Raw genomic sequence first — 26,328 nt, 5'->3', positions numbered from 1 at the left:
GGTCCTCTGAGATCAAAATGATTGAGTCATGACCCTGAACCCATCACCAGCCCCATCACTGCTGCATAGCCCAAATGTACTGTTGGCACTCACAATAGATCTGCCATCATGAACGGAGTGACTTGTCAGCCTGCTGCTACAGGATATAACAATGTGTTTTTGCAGATGCCAGTCTGCATAATCCCGGCCAGATTGACAAAATCACAAATTAAAATTGGTGTGCTAATCAAGCATCCAATTATTCTGTTGTTGCAGGATAGGCCCTGCCCTGCAAAATATCAATTTGACAGCAGGGAAATTGAGTTATAGTATGACATAAAATATAAATTTGATGTACGCATTTAGCAAGTCATCTCAATTTCTCTTCAGCTACTCTGTTTGGTTTGTTTATGTGTCCACATGCTCAAATACAAAGTGTGGAATTTAGCGGCCCCGTTAGCCACGAGCGTAAATCCCTTAATGGCTCTAAATATCACAAGAGGCCAAAAACAGGATTTGAGCCGGTGAGAATTCCGATTGCAATCTTCCCAGACCCTCCCCAGTGATGCGATCAGGTTCATGCCCAGGAAGGGCGTGAATCTGATTTGCATGAATTTGAATCCATTCTGGTATACTTAACGTAGTTAACTTTGCATATTCAGCCCTCATCAAAGAACAACAAAGAACAAAGAAATGCACAGCACAGGAACAGGCCCTTCGGCCCTCCAAGCCCGTGCCGACCATGCTGCCCGACTAAACTACAATCTTCTACACTTCCTGGGTCCGTATCCCTCTATTCCCATCCTATTCATGTATTTGTCAAGATGCCCCTTAAATGTCACTATCGTCCCTGCTTCCACCACCTCCTCCGGTAGCGAGTTCCAGGCACCCACTATCCTCTGCGTAAAAAACTTGCCTCGTACATCTACTCTAAACCTTGCCCCTCTCACCTTAAACCTATGTCCCCTAGTAATTGACCCCTCTACCCCGGGGAAAAGCCTCTGACTATCCATTCTGTCTATGCCCCTCATAATTTTGTAGACCTCTATCAGGTTGCCCCTCAACCTCCTTCGTTCCAGTGAGAACAAACCGAGTTTATTCAACCGCTCCTCATAGCTAATGCCCTCCATACCAGGCAACATTCTGGTAAATCTCTTCTGCACCCTCTCTAAAGCCTCCACATCCTTCTGGTAGTGTGGCGACCAGAATTGAACACTATACTCCAAGTGTGGCCTAACTAAGGTTCTATACAGCTGCAACATGACTTGCCAATTCTTGTACTCAATGTCCCGGCCAATGCAGGCAAGCATGCCGTATGCCTTCTTGACTACCTTCTCCACCTGTGTTGCCCCTTTCAGTGACCTGTGGACCTGTACTCCTAGATCTCTTTGACTTTCAATACTCTTGAGGGTTCTACCATTCACTGTATATTCCCTACCATCGAATCTTCCCACCCACTAGGCATGACCTAATGCCGGCGTGAATTATTACTGCTCCATAAAAAGTGGTATCAGGTGCCATTATCTCCTATAGGGAGGAAGGAGTTGAGCATCATTACCTCCACCGGGCACCAGGGAGTCCAAGGGGACAGGGCCTACTGGCCAGCTCCGGAGAGGGGGGTGGGCTCAGGGGTATCATGGGGGTGGTCGGGGGTTCCTGGGATGGGGGGTCACGGGTTGATGCGAGTAGTCCTGAATCTGCAATCTGTGTTCGGGCTGTGTTAGTCTGCTGTCTGTGGCATGGGGGTATGGGGCGGCTGCAGCCGCAGGCCACATGGGTTGAGGAATGGGGATGTGATGGCAGTCAAGGAGCTCGACCTCATGGGCTGGGTGGATGAGACGGCGAAACGGAAGGCAACATGGGGAGGGGTGGGGGGAGCACAAACTCTGGAGTAGCTGTCCAGGAGTCTTAAGCGTCGAGGCATGAAATTTCAGAATGGTGCAGCCTGCCGATCCGTGAAGCATAAAGCATTGTGCCCTCTAACATTCCTGAGAGTCATACTGTTCAAACTAATTGCTCATCAAGAGTTAAGCCTTAATAATGTCAGTTGCCCACAGTCTCAAAGTCAAGAAATACCTGATGTGGAGAGGGGCAGGGACGGAGAAGGACATCCCCGTGAACCTCTTCTGGGCCTGATGGAACATGCCCGTAACTGGACCAGGCAGTGGGCAATCAAGGGGGTTGTCCAGCCCGACTGTCAACCCTCTTCCGCGGCTTCATTCGTAGCTGGGTGTCCCTGGCGAGGGAGCATGCGGTGTCCACTGGCAGCATTATGGCCTTCTATACAAGGTGGGCACCGCAGGGTCTGGGGTGCTTTATCGACCCTATTAATCACGTTTTAATTTGATGTTTTTAAGTTTCAGCTTATCTTTGTTTTTATTTGGGCAGTGCCCCCTTAAGGAGCGGTCCCTTTTAATTTGGCCCTTAATTTGTTTACTTTAGTTTAATTGTTTAGGCTTCAGAAGAGTTCAAAGTCAAGGAATGGGATGAATACTCAGGTTTCAGGGCTCAACGCTTGGTTTCATGGGATCAAGAGACACTGGGCACACAAATGTGCCAGACCCCAACGCCTGCCAGACAGGCTTCGACAACATAGCTGGTGCGCCACAGGTGTAGGGGAACGATCAACTGCACTTACGTCACTCATCATGCCCCATGCACCAAGGAGTGCCCTTCATAAACAGGGAGGGGTCCCAATGCCTCAATGTACAGCTGGCGTGTGACCACCAGATGTGCTTCATGCACGTGGTGTGTCAATTTTCCAGGGAGCGTGCACGATAGTTACATCCTCGGCTAAACACAGATCCCTGCCATTTTCAAGGGTCACTCAATGCTGCAGGGATAGCTTGTACGGGTCAAGGGATATCCCAGAGCTCTTGGCTGATGATACCAGTGTGGAGGCAAGACGGCAGCAGAAGCCTGGTACAACGAAGCTCACAGTGCCACTTGGTCTGTGATAGAGCAGTGTATTGGCTTCCTAAAGATGTGTTTCTGCTGCCTAGACAGGGCCAGTGGGGCCCTCTGGTACAGCCCCAGAGGGTCTCCCACATTGTGGTGCCCTACATAACCTTGCTGTGCAGCGGGGCGATGACCTTCCTGAGAAGGACCTCAAGGAGTGGCACATGTCTGCTGCTGGGGATCTGGAAGATGGAGGCCAGGTGGCGGTGAGGATGCGCATGGGCAGGAAGGCTGTGCATGTCCTCACGGCTCCCACCTTATGGAGCAGGACCAGCTTCTTGTCCGCTAGCGCCCCCCCCCCCCCCCCCCCCCCCCGACTTCCCCGATGTTGTAACCCCTCTGCGACCAGGAGGGTGCAAGTTGCCAAGATCTTAATCATCAGGTCGCTGGGACTGGGGTGTCCTTTAGTGCCTGGTGCCCAGTCAATGAAGGTGATGAATGAGGAAAGGCCTGTGATGCTCCTCATCTACTACTTAGGTCTGACTCCTGTCTATCTGCTGCCAGCATGCTGACACCCTTTCATGTCTGAGTGAGGTTCTGTGCTACATTCCTTTGTCCCTTTGAACTAGAGGGATTATCATAATAATAATCTTTATTGGGGTCACAATTAGGCTTACATTTCCCCTTGAGAAAGTGGCGGTGAGCTGCCTTATTGAACTGCTTCAGTCCATGTGGTGTAGGTACACCCACTGTGCTGGTAGGGAGAACCTTCTAACAGTGAAGGAATGGCTATATTTTTCCAAGTCATGATGGTGAGTGACTTGGAGATGAACTTCCAGGTGGTGGGGTTCCCAGGCACCTGCTGCCGCTGACCTTCTAGATGGAAATGGTGGTGGGTTTGGAAGGTGCTGCCTGAGGAGCCTTGGTGAGTTCCTGCAGTGCATCTTGTAGATGGTACATTGTGTTATGGGCCAGGGGATAGAAAACTGCAAAGTATATCATGGAGTTCACCTGATGTAAAGCTGTTTATTTATTTTGGTTACAATGAGCACAAAGGCCTACCTTTCAGGTGTTATTCAACAAAGATCTTAAGCACTTTTAATTAAAAACAGAGTTTATTCTACAAATTTAGTTAACATTTTTATAAACACACACAATAAGCATTTTTATCAACTACCAACATACATACCCCACACAGCCACAGTACTCTATGTATAACCCTTAATAAATTTCCCCCTTAAGCTGTTCCAATTTAATAACAAGATCCCATAGTCACTCTCATACTACCTCTGGAGTTCAGCTCTTTTGTCCATGTTTGAACCAAGGCTGAGTGACCCTTGTGGAACCCAAACTGAGCGTCAGTGAGCAAGTTTTTACTATGTAAGTGCTGCTTGATAGTACTGATGATGACCCCTTCCATCACTTTACTGATGATTGAGTATAGACTAATAGGGTAGTAATTGGCTGGATTGGACTTTGTGGTAAACCCACTGTTGCACCTCTATTAGGTGATGTATGGTAGGACCTGTACTGCAGGTACGTTGGTAGTCCCTGCCTGCTGGCTCCGCCCAGTAGGCGGAGTATAAATATGTGTGTCCTCCATGCTGCAGCCATTTTGCCAGCTGCTGTGGGAGGCCACACATCTTAGAGCAATAGAGCCTCAGTTGTACCCAACTCTAGTCTTTGTGGAATTATTCGTGCCTCAGACTTGTCCTGCCTTTTGTGTACAGGACACACCTGGGCAATTTTCCACATTGCCGGATAGATGCCAGTGTTGTAGCTGTACTGGGACAGCTTGGCTAGGGGTGCGGCAAGTTCTGGAGCACAAGTCTTCAGTACTATTGTCGGAATATTGTCAGGGCCCATAGCCTTTGCAGTATCCAATGCTACCAGCCGTTTCTTAATGTAGTGAATTGACTTGGCTGAAGACTTGTATCTGTGATGCTGGGGATTTCTGGAGGAGATTAAGATGGATCATCCACTCGGCACTCCTGGCTGAAGATTATTGCGAATGCTTCAGCCTTGTCGATTGCATTGATGTACTGGGCTCCTCCATCATTAAAGATGTGGATACTTGTAGAGCCCCCTCCTCCAGTGAGTTGTTTAATTGTCCATCACCATTCACGGCTGGATGTGGAAGGACTGTAGAGCTTAGATTTGATCTGTTGATTGTCTATCATTTACTGCTTAAGTTGTTTGGCACACAAGTAGTCCTGTGTTGTAGCTTCACCAGGTTGACACCTCATTTTTCGGTATGTCTGGTGCTGCTCCTGACATACCCTCCTGCGCTCTTCATTCTGGCGGGTATGGAGGGTTAGTGAGATCAACTGCATTCCAATGGGGAGAAACGCTATGGCACTGGGAGGAGGGTTGAAAAATGTGAGGCGTTAAGGTGGTTAAGAACAATTAAATTCAGTGACATGTGCATATTGTACAATTGAGAATGGCCCCCAACTACTACTGCTTAACTTCACCCATGCCCACGCTTTGCCTCTAAAATTCATTTGACTTCCGTACTCTCCCACTATGTCTGGGTGGGTTCCCAGGATGCACATCAGGGATGGAGGTGGCCTGCTGCCTTCCACGCCCTGTTGTCTGAGATGCCCTTGGCAGGTGTCCTCTGGAGGGCCGGGACCTGAAGGGCCCTGGTCTACTCTCAAATCGCACTGATGTTGCTGCTCAGCCTGTTCTGCACACTGTGCCTGAGTTGGGCCAGTCGCAGGGTGAGGTGATACAGATTGGCTGGTCACCCCCAGGGTCTCCTGGGTGAAAGGCCCCGGGATGTGCTCCAATGGATCCTCCTCCCTACAGATGCTCAAAGGCTTGTGGGTAACTCCATGAGATAGAGGAGCAGCTGATGTGAGTTCCAGAAGTTTCGACGTCATCTAGTGCTGCCTGTCCTGGAGGACTACATTGTCTGAACTACACAGTTAAACCCTCACCCATGGCCCTCAGTGACTGAGCCATGCTTCAGAGTTCTTCGATCATGGATCTAGCCTCTTACACAGGTTTTCCACTGTGGACACCACTCTTGCAGTGTTGGCCTGCATGCCACTCATTGCTGGTAACATCTCCTGTGACAGAAGGCTTTTGGACTCCTTCATTCGGCCTTGCAGTCACAGGGGTGTCGCTGACACCCCCTTCTAGTATTCCTGGCTCTGCCTTTTCATCTCCACAGCTGAGGGATGAACGGGTCCAGAGGCACTGCACCGACCTGGGGCACAGCCGAGTCCTGGGACCCAGCAGACCTCTGACTGTCCGATGCCTGGGACGTTGCTACCTCCATCTGATGTGCATCAGACACAGTGTGGTGCTCATGTGATTGTGACCCAGAAGCCCGCCTGCTAGGTTTGGGACTGAGCTGCGTGCGGGTGATAGCCGTGATGCTTTATCCATGTCTTCCTCTGAGATATCCTGAGGTATCAAGGGTGGGTGGTAGGACACTTCTGGTGGATGGGCCTGGCTTTTCAGGTGATGTTCCTGCAAGGCAAGGGACATGGTAATAGTATACGGCCTGGTCAAGAGTTTGGACCACACACTTCTGGACGGCACGGTGGCACAGTGGTTAGCACTGCTGCCTCATAGCGCCAGGGACCTGGGTTTGATTCCAACCTTGAGTGACCCTGCTCTCAGCGCATGTCTGCTCCTGCTCCTCCCCGTGTGCTATATGTTCTCTCCCCGTACGGGGTCAGGATCCTCAACTCGAGCATCTTATCGCCCGTCTTCATCCTGCTCCCGTAGGTTGTGGGCAAGCTTCTCCTGCAGGAACACAAATGAGTATGATATGAGCTGGCTGCCTGGCGAGTCAGATATCAGTGACACCTGGCTTGTGTGGGCACTGCACATAAGCAGGGAGGGATTCTGAAGAAGGATGCCAAGGGGTTTGGGAAAGCTTGTGGTTGCTGGGGCCCTGCGAGGTGGCGATATGTGGGATCGAGGCGACACTCTGAGGGCTGAAGGAAGGGTGGAGTGCAGAGAAGAGACAGGGAGCACTTACCCTGGCTGACCGAAGTAGGTAATTCATCTTTTTTCTGCATTGCACACCCGTCCTCTTGGTCAGGATGTTGACTGATCCGTGCTGCGGCCATCTTCCAGGCGGGATTCGTCATCTGGCTAGAGGGTCTCCCGCTAGCCCGAGGGTATACTGTAACCCTCCTTTCCTCCATGGCATCCAGCATACGGGTGAGGGGCCCTTCTGTGAATCAAGGAGCTAGTTTCCTCGCTGCCATCCTCCTGGCAAGTTCCATGGATCGTTTAAATGCTCCTTGAAGTGCTCAGATGACCAGTGAGGCGGACAAATCAGACATTTTGTGCCTCGTTGCGGCATTTTTCATGTGGCGAAAAGAAAATCCTTCTAAGCGCCTGAAAGTTGTGGCCCGGATTGCACCGCCGAGGCCGGCAGGAATCACACCGATTTTCGTGCTGAAAATTACACCTTGTCATTATTTCGGAAACTCTGTCTTTTTGTGTTTTGTTCCCATTCTAAACGTCTTTGTCTGTCAATAAAGGCAAAAGAAGCTTAAAAGCAATTAATATCTATGTTGCTCTAATCCAAATGCTGCAGCTTTACACATCCTTTCAAGGTCTATTGAGATGGCCAACAGAGTCTCACAGAAGCCTGCCAAGAGACTAATAATGTAGCCATGATGCAATAATAATAGCAGGCCATATGATCCTTCTGTGAAGAAATGAGATGCTATTATTCCCTGTACCCATTAAAGTATCTTCAGTTCCTCCTGATAATTGTGCGGTTATAAAGTTCAAAGTGTTTCAGATGGTTCAGTTACAATCTCTAATCGACAAAGCTTTTGGAGGCACAGACAGAGGAAAAATTTAGAACATCAAATATGACAGCTGCTTTTAGCATCCTGATTCTTAATTCATGTAATAAACACAAACTTATTTATGAAGCGTAATGCTTCCATTTGTTACTATTACAGAGAGTGTGAGTTGACAAATGTTTGCTCTTTCGCTGTGGCATTTGAAGACTTTCCAGTAATCTTCTCTTTTACCAGTCAACAATTAACACACTGGCTGCTTTCATCAGAACCAATATGAATAGGTTTCTGTCGCAGTAAGAAGTAATTGAGATAATACCTGAAAGAAATAAACTAAAAATTTAATCAGAAGTAATGGTACAGATATAAATTATTTTTAAATGTATTCCAGGGAATGCTTTAATTTCAACATGGCGTGATCCAGAGACCTGAACACTTGGCAGTCCATGGTGAAATGGGCAGTTAAACTTTAATTGTGCTGAAATTACTGTATGTAGTATGGCCAATTATTGGAAATGTGGTAAAAACAAACTAAGATCAAAGTATTTGTCATCATAATTGGGTTAATGCTATCGGTAAAACAGCAGAGGAAGTTAATGTCATACGAATACGTGTTTGTTTATAATATTATTACTGGAGGGTCAGTTTAAACACCTTTTAATTTGTTCTTGGGGTGTGAGCATCACTGGCATTTGCTGTCTATTGCTAAGTGACTTTGAGAAGGTGGTGGTGAGCTGCCTACTTGAACCGCTGGTGTAGGTACACCCACAGTGATACAACTGTGGAGGGCAGTTAAGTATCAAGAGTCAACCACATTGCCGTGGGTTGTGGGCAAGCTGGGCAAGTCACATATCGGCCAAATTGGGTAATGACAACAAAATTCCTTCCCTGATGGACATCAGTAAACCAGATGAGTTTATATGATAAGCTGGCAGTTTCATTATCATTATTAATGAGACTAGCATTTTATTCCAGATTTATTAATTAATTGAATTTAAATCACAACCCCATCCCCCGCCGCAATGCCATGATGGGCATCTCTTGAACCTCTGGATTACTGACCGTTAACATTACCATTGTGCTACCATTCCCCTATAAACATCTTCTTTTTCTTAAATAAATTTAGAGTACCCAATTATTTTTTTCCAATTAAGGGACAATTTAGTGTGGCCAATTCACCTACCCTGCATATCTTTGGGTTGTGGAGGTGAGACCCACACAGACATGGGGAGAATGTGCAAACTCCACATGGACAGTGACCCGGGGCCAGGATTGAACCCGGGTCCTCGGCGCCATGAGGCAGCAGTGCTAACCCATTGTGCCACCGTGCGCCGACCATTCCCCTATAAACACACAAATATAAATGTCATGCAGATACACACTAAATGTTGAATTTTTTCCATGGAGGACGAAGGTGGAAATTGTTCAGGTAAGCATCCGCTTGTCATCACAAGTCTGATGATATTGTCATGTTGCATCAGTTTTGATAAGGTTCACTTGAAAGCAAGTACATGTTTTGCAATAGTGTTGACAACTGCAAGTGTTAATATGCAGCTACACATTCTGTAGAGTGAGTTATTTACTCCACTGATTATTTACTCATCTATTTACCAAAGTTATGCACACTATTAGCTTTGATATTTCAGAAGATACACAGGCTTTGTGGCTGTGACCACAAATAGGCATTGTTCAGTTTGTTTAAGTGTGAAGCAATTTCAGCTTGAATTGATGTAAAATATACAAATCCAATACACAGTTAACTACATTAAGTTAGACACCACTTTGACCTTGCACTCTCTGCAGTATATCCACAGGCAGTGTGAAGGCAATCTTAAATCATTTGTAGATGATCCAACTGGCAATCACAACATTTTATATTTTTCACCTGACTGCCCCTTTGCTCTTTGTTAATGTTAAGATTGAATCATTTGAAATCTGGCATATTAATGAAAGGATGCACCCACAAAGCTCTGGTTCCCCGGTCAAGAGTGTAATGCCAAACTCGCAGTCTGCCAGTCCCATGTTACTTGAAGCACATTTCAAATTGATGTCTGTACGAAAGCCACACATGGGACATGATTTAACAGGAAAAAATTCTATCTCCGGTTTGACGTATTTAGAAACATCTCACTTGTAGTGATCTCTGTATGTGTATGTACATAAGGGGTTAATGTGTAATCAGTAGCACCACATGATCACTATAGGACTGGACCAACAAGGGTATAAAAAGCAACCACATTGTGTCTCTCCCTCACTCTTGGGTGTGCTGTGACCAGGGCAGTATCAGATTAGTTCAGATGGCTAGTGGAGTTACGTATAGTTACTGTAGTTAGATCTTGTTAACCTTATCACTAGTATCAAAGTTAAAGTAAAGAACTCATGCAATTATTGTTTGATGCACAATCAATACGCTTGAGTCCACGTGGAGTCATATTGATTCAGCTTTAATCAGATAGAACTGTACCCAGCAGCAAAGTTACAGAAGTGAAGGCTGCTGGGGACGGCACAGGTTCTTATACCCCGCCTCTCAGGGCGGGGTTATGTACATTGCCCAATGGTAGACCCCGCGGTCTAGCCAATGGTTATTCCTCTCTCTTGTACCGCAATACCTGGTATTACCACATTCACCCCCTGTTAAAAAAAAGAGCCAGCGGGGTGATGGCCAGTATTGCTGTCGCCTTTTCTGGTAGGACCAGGTATTGCAGGTACCATGCTATCGAGGGTTGCGGAGAAAGTTCCTGCGTAGTTAATTCTTCTTCATGGTGCTGCAATCAGACGATCGGGCGGCCTGGTCGTCCTACTGGAGCGTCTAAGTTTCGGCGGCGATCCTGGTAAGGGCCCCAGCAGTAGTGGCTCCAGGAACGTGGTGTCTTCCTCCCAGGCAGTTTTGTCACCCCTAGTCGGCGCTGTAAGGTCGAAGGATGGGCAGAAGGAAGGGGTGCCTGAAGGGGGCGTCGGTGCCTGCTCGGCTCCGGGTCGGGGTTCTGGCAGCAGTACTGACCCTCCGGTCAGGTACGGGGGGGGGGGGGGGGGGGGGGGGCAGTGGCTCGGGCGCGCGTAGTGCTCCGGCGGGCGCCAGGTCCCGGAGGGAGACCGTATCTTTGCGTCCGTCGGGGAATGCTATGTAGGCATACTAGGGGTTGGCATGCAGCAGGTGGACACTTTCGACCAGCGGGTCCGAGTTGTGCGCCCTCGTATGTTTCCGCAGCAGGACGGTTCCGGGTGTCGCTAGCCAGGTTGGGAGCGAGGTCCCCGAGGAGGACTTTCTGGGGAAAACAAGGAGACGTTCATGAGGTGTCTGGTTCGTGGTAATACATAGCAGTGACCGAATGGAGTGCAGGGCCACTGGGAGGACTTCTTGCCAGCGGGAGACTGGGAGATTCCTGGACCGAAGGGCCAGCAGGACGGTCTTCCAGACTGTTCCGTTCTCCCTTTCTACCTGCCCGTTTCCCCGGGGGTTGTAGCTGGTCGTCCTGCTCAGGGCGATGCCTTTGCTAAGCAGGAACTGGCGCAGCTCGTCGCTCATAAAGGAGGACCCCCTATTACTATGGATGTATGCGGGGAAACCGAACAGTGTAAAAATAGTTTGGAGTGCCTTGATGACGGTGGTTGTGGTCATATCCGGGCAGGGGATGGCGAATGGGAACCGGGAGTACTCATCAATCACGTTAAGGAAGTACGTGTTGCGGTCGGTGGAGGGGAGGGGGCCTTTGAAGTCCATGCTGAGGCGTTCAAAGGGACGGGAAGCCTTGATCAGATGCGCCCTCTCTGGTCGGTAGAAGTGCGGTTTGCACTCCGCGCAGATTTGGCAGTCCCTGGTGACAGTCCTGACCTCCTCGATGGAGTAAGGCAGGTTCCGGGACTTAACGAAATGGAAGAACCGGGTGACTCCCGGGTGGCAGAGGTCTTCGTGGAGGGCTCGGAGGCGGTCTACTTGCGCGGTGGCACAAGTGCCGCGGGATAGGGCATCAGGAGGCTCGTTCAGCTTCCCGGGACGATACAAGATCTCGTAATTGAAGGTGGAGAGTTCGATCCTCCACCGCAAGATCTTGTCGTTCTTGATCTTGCCCCGCTGTGCATTATCGAACATGAAGGCCACCGACCATTGGTCCGTGGGGAGAGTGAATCTCCTGCCGGCCAGGTAATGCCTTCAGTGCCGCACAGCTTCCACTATGGCCTGGGCCTCCTTTTCGACCGAGGAGTGGCGAATTTCGGAAGCATGGAGGGTGCGGGAGAAGAAAGCCACGGGCCTGCCTGCTTGGTTGAGGGTAGCGGCCAGAGCTACATCAGGCGTGTCGCTCTCGACCTGGAAGGGGAGGGACTCGTCGATGGCGCGCATCGTGGCATTTGCGATGTCCGCTTTGATGCGGCAGAAGGCATGGCGGGCCTCCGTCGACAGGGGGAAGGTCGTGGATTGGATTAGGGGTCGGGCCTTGTCGGCGTAATTGGGGACCCATTGTGCATAGTAGCCTATGGGGGCAGTGAGGGAGTGGGAACTCCATAAGGGGGCGCATGCGTTCAGGGTCGGGGCCTATGACTCCATTTCGCACTAGCCTAGGATGGCTAGACGGTCGGTGCTAAACATGCACTTCTCCTTATTGTAGGTCAGATTCAGGAGGTGCGCGGTCTGGAGAAATTTACGGAGGTTGGTGTCGTGGTCCTGCTGGTCATGGCCGCAGATGGTGACGTTGTCAAGATACGGGAACGTTGCGCATAAGCCGTACCGGTCAACCATTCGGTCCATCTCATGCTGGAAGACCGAGACCCCGTTTGTGACACCGAAGGGAACCCTTAAAAAGTTGTAGAGCCGCCCATCTGCTTCGAAGGCAGTGTACTGGCGGTCACTATTATGGATGGGTAGCTGGTGGTAGGCAGACTTGAGATCCACCGTGGAGAAGACTTTGTATTGCGCGATCCTGTTCACCAGGTCGGCTATATGGGGGAGGGGGTACGCGTCCAGTTGTGTAAACCGGTTGATGGTCTGGCTATAGTCTATGACCATCCTATGCTTCTCCCCGGTCATTACCACCACTACTTGAGCCCTCCAGGGGCTGTTGCTTGCTTCGATGACCCCTTCCTTCAGCAGCCTTTGGACCTCGGACCTGATGAAGGTCCGGTCCTGGACGCTGTACCGTCTGCTCCTGGTGGCGACGGGTTTGCAATCCGAGGTGAGGTTCGCAAACAGGGAAGGCGGGTCGACCTTAAGGGTCGCGAGGCCGCAAACAGTAAGGGGGGGGGTATAGGGCCGCCGAATTTAAAAGTAAGGCTTTGTAGGTGGCACTGGAAATCCAGTCCCAGAAGGGTGGCTGCGCAGAGGTGCGGCAGCACGTATAGGCGGAAATTGCGGAATTCCCTGCCTTGGACAGTGAGGATCGCGAGGCAGAACCCTTTTATCTGCACCGCGTGTGACCCGGAGGCCAAGGAGATCCTTTGTTGGGTGGGGTAGGTGACCAGAGAACAGCGCCTTACCGTGTCGGGGTGGACGAAACTCTCCGTGCTCCCGGAGTCGATGAGGCATGACATCACGTGGCCGTTGATGCCGATCGTCGTGGTGGCCTTTGCTAGCGTTCGGGGCCGACTCTGGTCCAGGGTGACGGAGGCCAGCTGCAGCAAGGAGTGAAGATCGGGCAGCGCATCGTGAGCCGTGTTGGGGGCTTGAGGCCCCATCCAAGATGATGCCGTCCATGGCTCGCACATGGAGTCCGGGGACTCCGAGGATGGCGGCGGGGAGAAACAAAATGGCGGCAGGGAGGGACAAAATGGCGGTGCACTCTGCTCCCACGAGGCGGAGGCCAGCTGCAACCACGGGTTTTTGTCGGGCAGCGCGTAGCCATCCGCGCTGGGGGCTTGAGGACCCATCCAAGATGGTGCCGGCCATGGATCGCACGTGGAGCCCGGGGACTCGGAAGATGGTGGCGGGGAGGAGCAAACTGGTGGCGCACGCTGCTCCAGCGTGGCGGAGGCCAACTGCAACACAGGGTTTTGGTCGGGCGGCGCGTAGCCAGCCGCGCTGGGGGCTTGAGGCCCCATCCTAGATGGCGCCGGCCATGGATCGCACGTGGAGTCCGGGGACTCGGAAGATGGCAGCGGGGAGGAGCAAACTGGCGGAGGTGGGCCTTGGACGGCCGGGACCCGCCAGAAAGACTGCGCCCGTGGGTCGGCCGTGGCCCTAGGGCAGGGGGGTGGAGGTGAGCGCTGGAGCGGGGCTTGCTGCGTCGTTCCGGGTGCGCAGAAGACCGCGGCCACGGCGCGGGGCGGGGAGAGGTGGGCGGTCGGGGCCTGGAGCTGCGGCGTTTTGGGCGGGGAGGAGTAAACTAGCGGCGCATGCTGCTCCAATGTGGCGGAGGCCAGCTGCAGCGAGAGGTTCTGGCCCGGCAGTGCGTAGCCAGCCGCGCTGGGGGCTTGAGGCCCCGTCCAGGATGGCGCCGGCCAGGGGTCGCCCGTGGAGTTCGGGGACGGAGACCCCGACGATTGGGTCGGCGAGGGACCAAATGGCTGCGCGTACTCCTCCAGCGTGGTTGCCGTGGAGAAGAAAGGCTGTGGCAGCGACGCTGCCTGGCGGGGCAAAAACTGCGGTGCGCGTTGGGCCGGCGTGGCTGGGAAAAGGGAGTGTGGCGGTGGGCCTGGAACGGTCGGGGCGTGGAGGAACGGCTGTGGTTGCGCGGCGGGCGGCTGGAGGAATGGCTGAGGGTAGTCACTGGACACCGCATTCACCGCCCGGGCGAGGCAGACCGCGGCATAGTGGCCTTTCTTGCCGCACCCTTTGCAGGTGACGGTGCGGGCTGGGCAGCGCACGCGCGGGTGATTCGTCTGGCCGCAGAAGAAGCAGCGTTGGCCGGCGGCGATAGCGGGGCGCCTTGCCGCGCAGGCCTGCGGAGTTTGCGGGTAAGTCTGGGGGTTAGGCGGGTAAGACAGGGGGGCTGGCGCGGCGGGGTGCCACGCAGCTCAGTGGGGCGTGGTGCGCGTGGGGGCGTACGCCAGGGAGTTTCTGTACGCCACGTCCATAGACCCTGCCAAGGCCCGGGCCTCGCGAGGCCCAGCGTCTCCATTTCGAGCAGCCTTCAGCGAATATCGGGCGATATCATACCTGCCACGAAGGCGTCTCGAATTAAATGTTCGGAGTGCTCGTTCGCCGTCACCGCTGGGCAGCCGCAGTTTTGGCCCAGCACGATCAGCGCCCTGTAGAAATCTTCTAGCGTCTCATCTGGGCTCTGCCGTCTCGTTGCCAGCAGGTGACGGGCGTAGACCTGATTAAGTGGACGAATGTCATGTCCTTCCAGCAGTTCCATGGCTTTATCATAGTTCACCGCCCCTTCGATCAGGGGGTAGATCGCCGGGCCGACCCGCGAGCGTAGGAGGTGCATTTTCTGCCTTTCCGTGGGGGTGTCGGCAGCCGTATCGAGGTAGCTCTGGAAGCATGCCAGCCAATGCTTAAAAATCTCGGTGGAGTTTTCTGCGTGCGGGCTGAGCTGAAGGCATGCCGGCTTGATGCGGAGAGCCATCCTTCAAAAGTACTTATCTGATTAAATTGATGCACAATCAATATGCTTGAGACCACGAGGAGTCATATCGATTCAGCTTTAATCAGATAGAACTGTACCCAGCAGCGAAATTACAGAAGTGAAGGCTGCTGGGGACGGCACAAGTTCTTATACCCCGCCTCTCAGGGCGGGGTTATGTACACTGCCCAATGGTAGACTCCGCGGTCTAGCCAATGGTTATTCCTCTCTCTGGTACCGCAATACCTGGTATTACCACATTGTTATAGTTATTTAATAAACCTTTTGTTACTACTGGACGAATTTGAGTCTTCTTCATCATGATTCAGAAGACCTCATCATTAACCAAGGATTGAGTAGCACATGTTACCTATCATTTAGGTAACAAAACATCGCTATTTAATGACACTTTACTTTTTTTGGTCTCAGGGAATTTCTCTCCGCCGAGACCACGTTTAGACTCATTTGTTTGCCAGCAGGAATGGCCCCTTGCAGGTTGGGGTGTCATTTTGTCTTTCAGCCCCCCCCGCCCCACCATTTTCAATTCTACCCTCCCCCAACCTCGGGCACGCTCCCGGGAACACCCCTCACCACTCCTCCACCCTGTTATTCCGCCTGGACCCAATCCCTGGCATTGCCAGCCTGGCAGTGCTATCTGTGCACCCTGGCAGTGCCAGGCTGGCACTTTCAGGGTGTGTGGGTGACACTGCCAGGGTGCTAGACTGGCAATGCCAAGGTGCCCACATGCCAGAATGAGTGCCAGGGTGCCACCCTGCCCTGTACCCGTCCACCCAGGGTCTCTAATGGCCTGAGAGATCCCCCCCACCACCAAGTGTCTCTATAACTAACTGGTCCACATGCGTGGAAAACAGTACTAAACGGCACACTGGCGTGATCTTCCAGGCATGGCCATTCAGTCCCTGGCACTGGGAGAATCCCGCAAACACATATTTAAATATTCAGATCTGGATCATGCCCAGTGAGGACGAAATCCAGATCGCGAAGTCTCGTGAGATTCTGTTAAATCTGGTGAGGCATTTTGAATGTTATTAATCTCACCAGAAGCCTCTCACGAGATGGAATGGCCTCGTCCCGACACTGAATCTGGCACGATGAGGCCGTTAAATTGCTCCCATGGTCTTGCTTTATTCCAAGTTTGGACTGCTGACAGCAAGTTTTACAGCCTTAGGATTCCAGCGAGCCTGGCCTGAAGAAAATGTGATTTCTAGATGTAACGGCGAAGGCAAGGTCAATATTTTATTTCTATTATGCTGGATTTTTAAAAATCCCAATATGGGAAGCAATTAAACAGTGCAATGAAAGGCAAATATCCAATTCCTCTGTAATTCATCTGATATTCTGCGAGGTCCCATGTCATTTTGCTTCAGGAGCAAAGAAGAGGCATTACTGGCAAAGGTTAATAAGATTGCACAACATGGCAGGAGAGGAACACGGCAGACAATAATTCAATCTTGGGGTCTAGATGACTAACAAATAACCTGAACTTTAATTCTGCTTGTTATGAATCATTTTAACTGTTCAATTAGGTCGCAGCTTATAATTCAGATGTTATCTTGAATCATGAAATAATAGGTCAAATGAGATATACCCTCTGGCCAAATTCTAAAAGGCGAATGCAGCTTAACTGTGTCCCCATATAATACAAGGACCAAATACTGCAGGTGCTGATAGTCTGAAATATAAACAGAAAATCCTGTAATACTCTGCAGGTCAACGAGCATCTATGGAGAGAGAAGCAAAATTAATGTTTGGGTTGATGACCTCTCGTTTTGATGAAGATCATTAACCTGAACCTCTATACCTCTCCTCACAGATACTGCCTTAACCTTCTGAGCAATTCTAACAGTTTCTGTTTGTATTCAAATACAATAGCAAGCTTTTTGCAATGCAAAACATTTTCATTGCAGCTTCTTTAAAAGCATTGTCAACTATTCAGATTTCCCAGTGCTACATTAGAAGGGTGAATTTATACATGGAGAGCATTATCCACACCAAAGAATCTAGCATTGTAAAATCATTATCGTAAGTTTATTGAATGATAATTTCTGCAGATAACCATGAAATGCCAAGTATAGGCGCGAATCACAAAATTCAGAGTGGGTTTTGGGCCTGTTTAGCGGGGTCCCAACCCCTCAGGACGCCAAACGCAAGTGGCAAATCGGCGGGAGGCCGCCCGGTAGTCCATCCGAGGAAGGCGCTCCAAATCCCCGCAAATCGACTTTTTCAAAACCTCATCGGCACTACCGAGGGCAAGTGGTTAACCAGCTGTCCGAGACACTCTGGGTGTCTCTTGGCGCTGCAACTCTTCAGTCATTTCCTGCACTTATGAACTCAGCTAACCAGTGCAGGAAGACTACTCGCAGATCGTGGCACCAATTTTAAAGGCAGCCTGATCTTTCAACCCCTCTCAGCACCCTCCGGACTTCCCCACTTCACCCAGCTTATCTCTTATGGGGTCCTCGATCATCCCCCACCCTCATTCAACCTCTTATGGGGAAGGCATCCTCAGGCCCAACCCCTGCATGGGCGACCTGGCACATGGGCACCTTGGCACTGCCAGCCAGGCAGTGACAGGGTGCCCAAGTGGCAGTTCCAAGGTGTTAGGCTGACAGTGCCAAGGTGCCCAGTTGCAGTCAGGAGTGCCACGGTACCATCCTGCCTTGCCTCCAACCACCTGGGGATTTCTAATAGCCCAGGAGTCTCCCCAAGGTACCATTACAACTGGTCTTCACTGACTTCCCTGCTCGGTTCCCCTTCCAATCAACTCTGGCCAGCTCCTCCCTCATGTCTTTGTAGTTAGTTTTACTTAATTGTAAAACCATTACATCTGAATCCAGCTTCTCTCTGACAAACTGTAGGGTCAATTATATCATATTATGGTCACTGCCCCCTCAGGGTTCCTTCACCTTAAGTTCCCTAAGTCTGCCTCATTACATATCACCAAATCCAGAATTGCCTGTTCCCTAGTGAGCTCTACCACAAGCTGCTCCAAAAACCATCTCATAGACATTCACAAATTCCTTTTCTTGGGATTTGTTATCAACCTGATTTTCTCAGTCCACCTGCATATCAAAGTCCCCATTGATTTATGTATTATTGCCTTTCGTATATGCTTTTTCTAACTCCCGGTTTATTTTCTGCCCCACATCCTGACTACTGCTAGGGGGCCGGTACATAACTCACATCAGGGTCTTTTTTCCTTTGTGATTCCTCAACTCTACCCACACAGGTTCTTCTTAACCTCTATTGCTTCTTGCTATTGATTTAAGTTCATTTCTTACTAACAATGCAACCCCTCCCCCTTTGTCCATTTGCCTGTCTTTTCGATACGACACATATCCTTTGATATTCAGATCACAGCCCTGATCCCCTTGCAGCCATATCTCTGTGATGCCCACAACATTGTATCCGCCAATTTCAATGTGCGCAACAAGCTTATTTACCTTGTTTTGTACACTGCGTGCATTTAGGTACAACACCCTCAGTCCTGCATTGACCGCCCCACCTTCTCATAGTTGTCCCTCTTTATGCTGTGCCTGAAGTTAGATTCCTTCTGCTTTCTATACTCAGCAATTACAATATTGCAATGAGTTTCAAGCCTCAGATTTGAGCAGCCATGTGGTTGCAGGCTGGATTTCCTAAAACTCTGGAAACCCACAAGCTAAAAGGTGCCAAGAACTACTGATCCAGCAACTAAGATCCTAACCAGAACTGCCTGTAGGTCAGGAGAAGCAAACTAACCGGTTTTGATCTGCTCCCCTGTATCACCACCACACCTCGACCACAATCTGATGTTGGCACCAACCTATGCAACCATCCGCCATGATCCAATGCTGACCTGTGGTCTCCCCAACTTGTGATCTCACCCCAACCCTTCACCTCCCCCCCCCCCCCCTCGTAATCTCTCCCCTTCATCACGTTCCTCACATCTTTCTTTCTCTCTAATCCCCATCTGTGGACTACTGCCACATGCTTTCCTGCAGGACAGTTGGCCAGCCTCTTAACCTGGCTCGAGTTTGGATGAGAAAGAAGTTCAAATGAGGTCCTGCCACAAATTAACATGTGTCACCTGCACCTCCAGGTTTTCTGGCCATTGAAAGTCATCCCTACTCCTTCCTCACCATAAATACTGCATCCCCCTGTCTCTGTGTCTGACAGAATATTAAACAATTACATTCGTACCTCGACTGCTCAGTATTTCTTTTTTTTTAAATATATTTTCTTCAAATTTTTTTCCGGTCAAACAAAACAATACAAAGGTTTACCTTTTTACAACAATAAAACAATATAAATAACAGTGACCGTTTTAACAAATAAATAAATAATATAACAAAAATAATAACTCTCCAGAGATAAAATCAAACAATCCAATATACATAACCAAGTACAAATATCTATACAAAAACACCCCTGAGGACCTGCCCCCCCCCCCCCTCCCCCCTGGGTTGCTGCTGTTACCTTCCCATTTCCTTTATCGTTCTGCGAGGTAGTCAATGAACGGTTGCCACCGCCTGGTGAACCCTTGAGCCGAACCCCTTAGTGCGAACTTTATCCGTTCTAGTTTTATAAACCCTGCCATGTCATTTATCCAGGTCTCCACGCCCGGGGGTTTGGCTTCCTTCCACATAAGCAATATCCTTCGCCGGGCTACTAGGGACGCAAAGGCCAAGACATCAGCCTCTTTCGCCTCCTGCACTCCCGGCTCTTCTGCAACCCCAAATATAGCCAACCCCCAGCCTGGCTCGACCCAGACCCCCAACACCTTCGAAAGCACCTTTGCCACCCCCACCCAGAACCCCTGCAGTGCCGGGCATGACCAAAACATGTGGGTGTGGTTTGCTGGGCTTCTCGAGCATCTCCCACACCTATCCTCTACCCCGAAATATTTACTGAGCCTTGCTCTGGTCATATGCGCCCTGTGCAAAACCTTGAATTGTATCAGGCTTAGCCTGGCGCACGAGGACGACGAGTTTACCCTACGTAGGGCATCAGCCCACCGCCCCTCCTCAATCTCTTCCCCCAGCTCTTCTTCCCATTTCCCCTTCAGCTCATCCACCATGATCTCCCCCTCGTCCCTCATTTCCCTGTATATATCCAACACCCTACCATCCCCCACCCATGTCCCTGAGATCACTCTGTCTTGAATCTCCTGCGTCGGGAGCTGCGGGAATTCCCTCACCTGTTGCCTCGCAAATGCCCTCAGTTGCATGTACCGAAATGCATTCCCTTGGGGCAACCCATATTTTTCCGTCAGCGCTCCCAGACTCGCAAACGTCCCGTCTACGAACAGATCTCTCAGTTGCACAACTCCAGCTCTCTGCCATGCTCCAAATCCCCCATCTATTCTCCCGGGGACAAACCTATGATTATTTCTTATCGGGGACCGCACCGAGGCTCCCGTCCTTCCCCTATGTCGTCTCCACTGCCCCCAAATTTTTAGCGTTGCCACCACCACTGGACTTGTGGTGTATTTGTTCGGGGAGAACGGCAACGGCGCCGTCACCAGTGCTTGTAAACTGGTTCCTTTGCAGGACGCCATCTCCAATCTCTTCCACGCCGCTCCCTCCCCTACTCCCATCCACTTACACACCATTGAGATATTGGCGGCCCAGTAGTATTCACTTAGGCTCGGTAGTGCCAGCCCCCCCCTATCCCTGCTACGCTGCAAGAACCCCCTCCTCACTCTCGGAGTCTTCCCGGCCCACACAAAACTCATGACACTTTTCTCAATTTTCTTGAAAAAAGCCTTCGTGGCCATCACCGGAAGGCACTGAAACACAAAAAGGAATCTCGGGAGGACTACCATTTTGACCTCCTGCACCCTACCCACAAGTAACAGGGGCACCATGTCCCATCTCTTAAAATCCTCCTCCATCTGTTCCACCAATCTTGTTAAATTAAGCCTATGTAAGGTTCCCCAACTCCTGGCTATCTGAATCCCTAAGTACCTGAAATATCTTATTACCTTCCTCAGCGGTAAATCATCTATTCCCCTGCTCTGCTCCCCGGATGCACCACAAACAACTCACTCTTCCCCATATTCAATTTGTACCCCGAAAATTCCCCAAACTCCCTGAGTGTCTGCATTATCTCAGGCATCCCCTCCACTGGGTCCGCAACATACAGCAATAAATCATCTGCATACAAAGATACCCGGTGTTCTTCTCCTCCCCTGAGTACTCCCCTCCACTTCCTGGAGCCCCTCAGTGCTATGGCCAGGGGCTCAATCGCCAATGCAAACAGTAACGGAGACAGGGGACACCCCTGACTTGTCCCTCTATAAAGACGGAAGTAGTCGGACCTCTGCCTGTTTGTGATCACACTCGCCACCGGGGCCCTGTACAGCAGCTGTACCCATCCAATAAACCCTTCTCCAAAACCAAATCTCCTCAGCACCTCCCACAGATAATCCCACTCCACTCTGTCGAATGCTTTCTCGGCGTCCATCGCCACCACTATCTCTGCCTCCCCCTCTGGTGGGGGCATCATCATTACCCCTAGCAACCTCCGTATGTTCGTGTTCAGCTGTCTCCCCTGAACGAACCCAGTTTGATCCTCGTGGACCACCCCCGGGACACAGTCCTCTATCCTCGTCGCCATCACCTTGGCCAGGAGCTTAGCATCTACATTTAAAAGGGAAATGGGCCTGTAGGACCCACACTGCAGCGGTTCTTTATCCTTCTTCAAAAGGAGCGATATCGTCGCCTCCGACATAGTCGGGGGCAACTGCCCCCTTTCCCTGGCCTCATTTAAGGTTCTCGTCAAAAGCGGGGCCAGTAGGTCCATATATTTCCTATAAAATTCCACCGGGAATCCGTCCGGTCCCGGGGCCTTCCCCGCTTGCATGCTCCCAATCCCTTTTACCACCTCCTCCATCTCAATCTGTGCTCCCAGTCCCACCCTCTCCTGCTCCTCCACCTTCGGGAATTCCAGCTGATCCAGGAAACACCTCATTCCCTCCTTCCCTTCCGGGGGCTGAGCCTTATATAACCTCTTATAGAATGCCTTGAACACCCCGTTCACTCTCTCCACTCCCTGTTCCATCTCTCCCTCCTCATCTCTCACCCCACCTATCTCCCTCGCTGCTCCCCTCTTCCTCAATTGGTGGGCCAGTAGCCGACTCGCCTTCTCTCCATACTCATATTGTACACCCTGTGCCCTCCTCCACTGTGCCTCTGCCTTACCCGTGGTCAACAGGTCAAATTCCACATGTAACCTTTGTCTTTCCCTGTACAGTCCCTCCTCCGGTGCCTCTGTATATTGCCTGTCCACCCTCAAAAGTCTTTCAACAATCGCTCCCTTTCTTTACCCTCTTGCTTCCCTTTATGTGCCCTTATGGATATCAGTTCCCCACCTTCAACGCCGCCCAGACCACTCCCACCTGAACCTCCCCATTGTCATTAAGCTCCAAGTACCTTTCAATACACCCCCTCACCCTTAAACATACCCCCTCATCCGCAATAAGCCCATATCCATTCTCCAGAGTGGGTGCTGTTCTTTTTCCTCTCCTACCTCCAGGTCTACCCAATGTGGAGCGTGGTCCGAAATGGCTATGGCCGTATATTCCGTCCCTGTCACCTTCGGAATCAGTGCCCTTCCCAAGACAAAAATGTCTATCCGTGAGTATACTTTGTGAACATGGGAGAAAAATGAAAACTCCTTACTCCTAGGCCTACTAAATCTCCAGGGGTCTACCCCTCCCATCTGCTCCATGAAGTCCTTGAGCACCCTGGCCGCTGCCGGCCTCCTCCCGGTCCTGGACCTCGACCAGTCCAGCCCTGGATCAAGCACCGTATTGAAGTCTCCCCCCATTACCAACTTTCCCGCCTCCAGGTCCGGGATACGTCCCAACATACGCCTCATAAAATTTGCATCATCCCAGTTCGGGGAGTATACGTTCACCAGAACCACCGCCTCCCCTTGCAATCTGCCACTCACCATCACATATCTACCCCCACTGTCCGCCACTATGGTCTTTGCCTCAAACAGTACCCATTTCCCCACTAAGATAGCCACCCCCCTATTCTTCGCATCTAAACCCGAATGAAACACCTGTCCCACCCATCCTTTACGTAGTCTGACCTGGTCTATCAGTTTCAGATGCGTCTCCTGCAACATAACCACATCTGCCTTTAATTTCTTTAGGTGTGCGAGTACCCGTGCCCTTTTAATCGGCCCATTCAGCCCTCTCACGTTCCACGTGATCAGCCGGGTTGGGGGGCTCTTTACCCACCCCCCTCCCTTGTCGATTAGCCATCCCCTTTTTTAACCCAGCTCCTCACCCGGTTCCCACGTACTCGTATATCCCCGACGGTGCCCTCCCGCCTCGACCACCCCATCCCATAACAGCTCCCCCTTCTCCTTAGCAGCAGCAACCCAGTTAACCCCCCCCCCCTCCGCTAGATCCCCCTCTAGCGTAGTTGCACCCCCCATGTTGCTCCCAGAAGTCAGCAAACTCTGGCTGACCTCGGCTTCCCCCCTTATCCTCGGCTCCCACTGTGCGAGGCCCCCTCCTTCCTGCGTCCCTGTTCCCGCCATAATTACCATAGCGCGGGAACAAAGCCCGCGTTTCCCACTCGGCCCCGCCCCTAATGGCCGGTGCCCACAGTTCCTCCCCCCCCCCCGACATGGGGAAGAGGGAAAAGTTACAGGATCACAAAATTCACAAATTGAAAAATCATCCCCCCCCCCCGTCCCCTGTAATCACACCACCACTTTATCCCAAACGCTCTTTCTCTCGCCAGACTATTCCAGCTTCTCGTCCACAATGAATGTCCACGCCTCTTCTGCCGTCTCTTCAGCAGTCTTTGCCTTCACGACCCGAAGCTCCAGCTCTTGGGTCCTCTGCTCCTCTTTTAGTTCTTCAATCGCCTGCAATATCGGGGCCAACAGCTCCTTCTTCAACTCCTTCTTCAGCTCTTCCACACAGCGCCGCAGGAACTCTTGCTGCTCCGGGCCCCATAGCAAACGGCCACCTTCCGACACCATCTTGCTTTGAGCTTCCCTTCCTTGCCGCTGCTCCAGAGGATCCTCCGCAATCCGGCCGCTATCCTCTCCCTTTTCCATGCGTGTCCGGGGGGATTCCCTTCTGGTTTACCGCACAGTGTTTTTGCCGTTTAAATTGCCGTTGGGACTCCTATTAAGAGCCCAAAAGTCCGTTCCAACGGGAGCTGCCGAAACGTGCGACTCAGCTGGTCATTGCCGCACCCGGAAGTCCGTCGACTGCTCAGTATTTCTAGGTAACTTTGCTAATCCAACTCAGACTTCAAAGTATCAATTGACACACATTTACAGTCTTTTTAGGGAGTGAGTTCCAGATTTACAATGCCGTTTGTATGAAAAAGCTTTTCCTGATTTTATTTCTAAATTGTCGAGTACTAATTTTAAGATTAAGGCTTCTTGAACTGAATTCCTCTAGCGAGGAAACAGTTTCTCGCTGTCTATTCTATTAAATTGCATTATCATTTTGAGACCCAATTAGATTACCTGTCAACCATCTAAACTCAAGACAATACAAAGAAAATTTGCGGAACCTGTCCTCATAATTTAACCATTTGAACGCGAATACAATTTTGATGAAGCTGCTCTGTATCCCTTCCAAAGTCAATGGGTGGAGTTTTGTGCCTTCCCCTATGGCGAGTTTGGTGGCAAGCAGGCATTAATTGGGCAGATGCACGGTGTGTGGTGACCCTGCCAACCACCTGCCTCCATCCCAATTAATGCCCAATTAAGGGCCTCATCCTGCCACCAAAGGTTTTAACCCGGCAGCTGGCAGCAAACGCTGATGTGTTTGTTTGCGGTCTCTCAGGGATGATCCCTCAATCAAAGGAACTCTAACTGATTAAGGGACCCAACTCTGGGATTAGGTGCCCTACTGAAAGGCAACCTCTGCCCTGTCTGCGCAACCCGCTTCCCCATGACCCTTATCCTGCGATCCCCTTCCCAATATCACTCACTTGTGTCTGGGTTCCTCCTTGATCAAGGCCTTGGGTGGTGTAGTACTGGCAGCAGCCACCACCTCCTTGGTGACACGACAAAATACAGAAAAGTATGGCCTTTACTCAGGGGGTCCCTGTGCAGGGTCCCTTTAGATGGGGATTCCTGTGTGTTGGTCCTTTAGTCAGGGGTTCTCCCTGTGGTAGTCTGTGTAGAGGTATTACGGTACCTAGTAATGCTGGAACACCATTGGTAGATATTGTATGTTTCCCATTGGTCAAGCTGTATGGTAGCTCCGCCCTGCAGGGCAGGGTATAAGAGCCCATGCCGCCCCAGCAGCCTTCTTTCTGTACCTGAGCTGCTGGGGGAAACATCAAGCTTATTAAAGCCTTCAGTTGGACTACAACCTCGCTTTAGTGGTCATTGATCGTGCATCACTCCCTACCTAGGGGGTCCCTGTGGGGTGATCTCCCTATTTAGGGGGTCCCTGTTGGGGTTCCTTTAGTTTGGGATCCTTGTGAAGGGTTCCTTTAATTAGGAGGTCCCTGTGTGGGATGCCTTTAGTCAGGGGGTCTCTGGGAGGGGTCCCCCTATTTAGGCTGTCCCTGTGGGGGGGATTCCCCTAATTAGTGATCCCAGTGGGGGAGGTCTCTTTATTTAAGGGGTCTCGGAGGAAGGGAGAGGGTTACCTCCTTGGCCCACGTGAGGTTCATCATGTAAGGGCCGTGTTTGTCTGTACCTGTTGTATCACGTCAGGGCTGTGTTTGTCTGTACCTGTTGTATCACGTCAGGGCTGTGTTGCCTATACCTGTTGTAAACTCCGCCCACGTGATTTCTAGCCCAGGGGACCAGAGAATCATGCGGGCCCGGAGAATCTGGTGCCCATCCCACTGGTGCGTGGACAAGAATCCCGATTCTGCCACCAGCGGAGGGCTGGAGCAAAGCGGTTGGCTCAGTGCCAGGCACGAACCCTGATTCTGGCCGGACGCCCGATACTCCCTCCACCCAATCGCGATCCACATGCTGGCATCATGGGGCAGAGAATCCAGCCCAATGTATAAATTTTCTTTGTGGATCTTTTTACTACTTGTAAACCTATCTATTTTGAACTCTTCTTGGCTTAACAAACTAAGGAATTTGTTAAGCAATCCATCATCCAAGGAAATTAAACGACTAGGTGGTTTCTTTAAGTTAATTACTTATTGTGAGATAATATA

The 26,328-nt window shown here is 50.9% G+C and overlaps 1 protein-coding gene across 4 annotated transcripts in view; it reads left to right on the top strand.

The window, feature by feature from the left end:
* The window catches only part of LOC140408433 (alpha-1,3-mannosyl-glycoprotein 4-beta-N-acetylglucosaminyltransferase B-like), a 446,701-nt gene that overhangs the window by 284,754 nt on the left and 135,619 nt on the right, over nt 1-26,328 (top strand). The gene's annotated exons all lie outside the window — the stretch shown is intronic.

The sequence above is a fragment of the Scyliorhinus torazame genome, chromosome 3, assembly GCF_047496885.1.
Source record: "Scyliorhinus torazame isolate Kashiwa2021f chromosome 3, sScyTor2.1, whole genome shotgun sequence".
NCBI lineage: Eukaryota > Metazoa > Chordata > Chondrichthyes > Carcharhiniformes > Scyliorhinidae > Scyliorhinus > Scyliorhinus torazame.
This window is presented reverse-complemented; position numbering and strand designations above follow the sequence as displayed.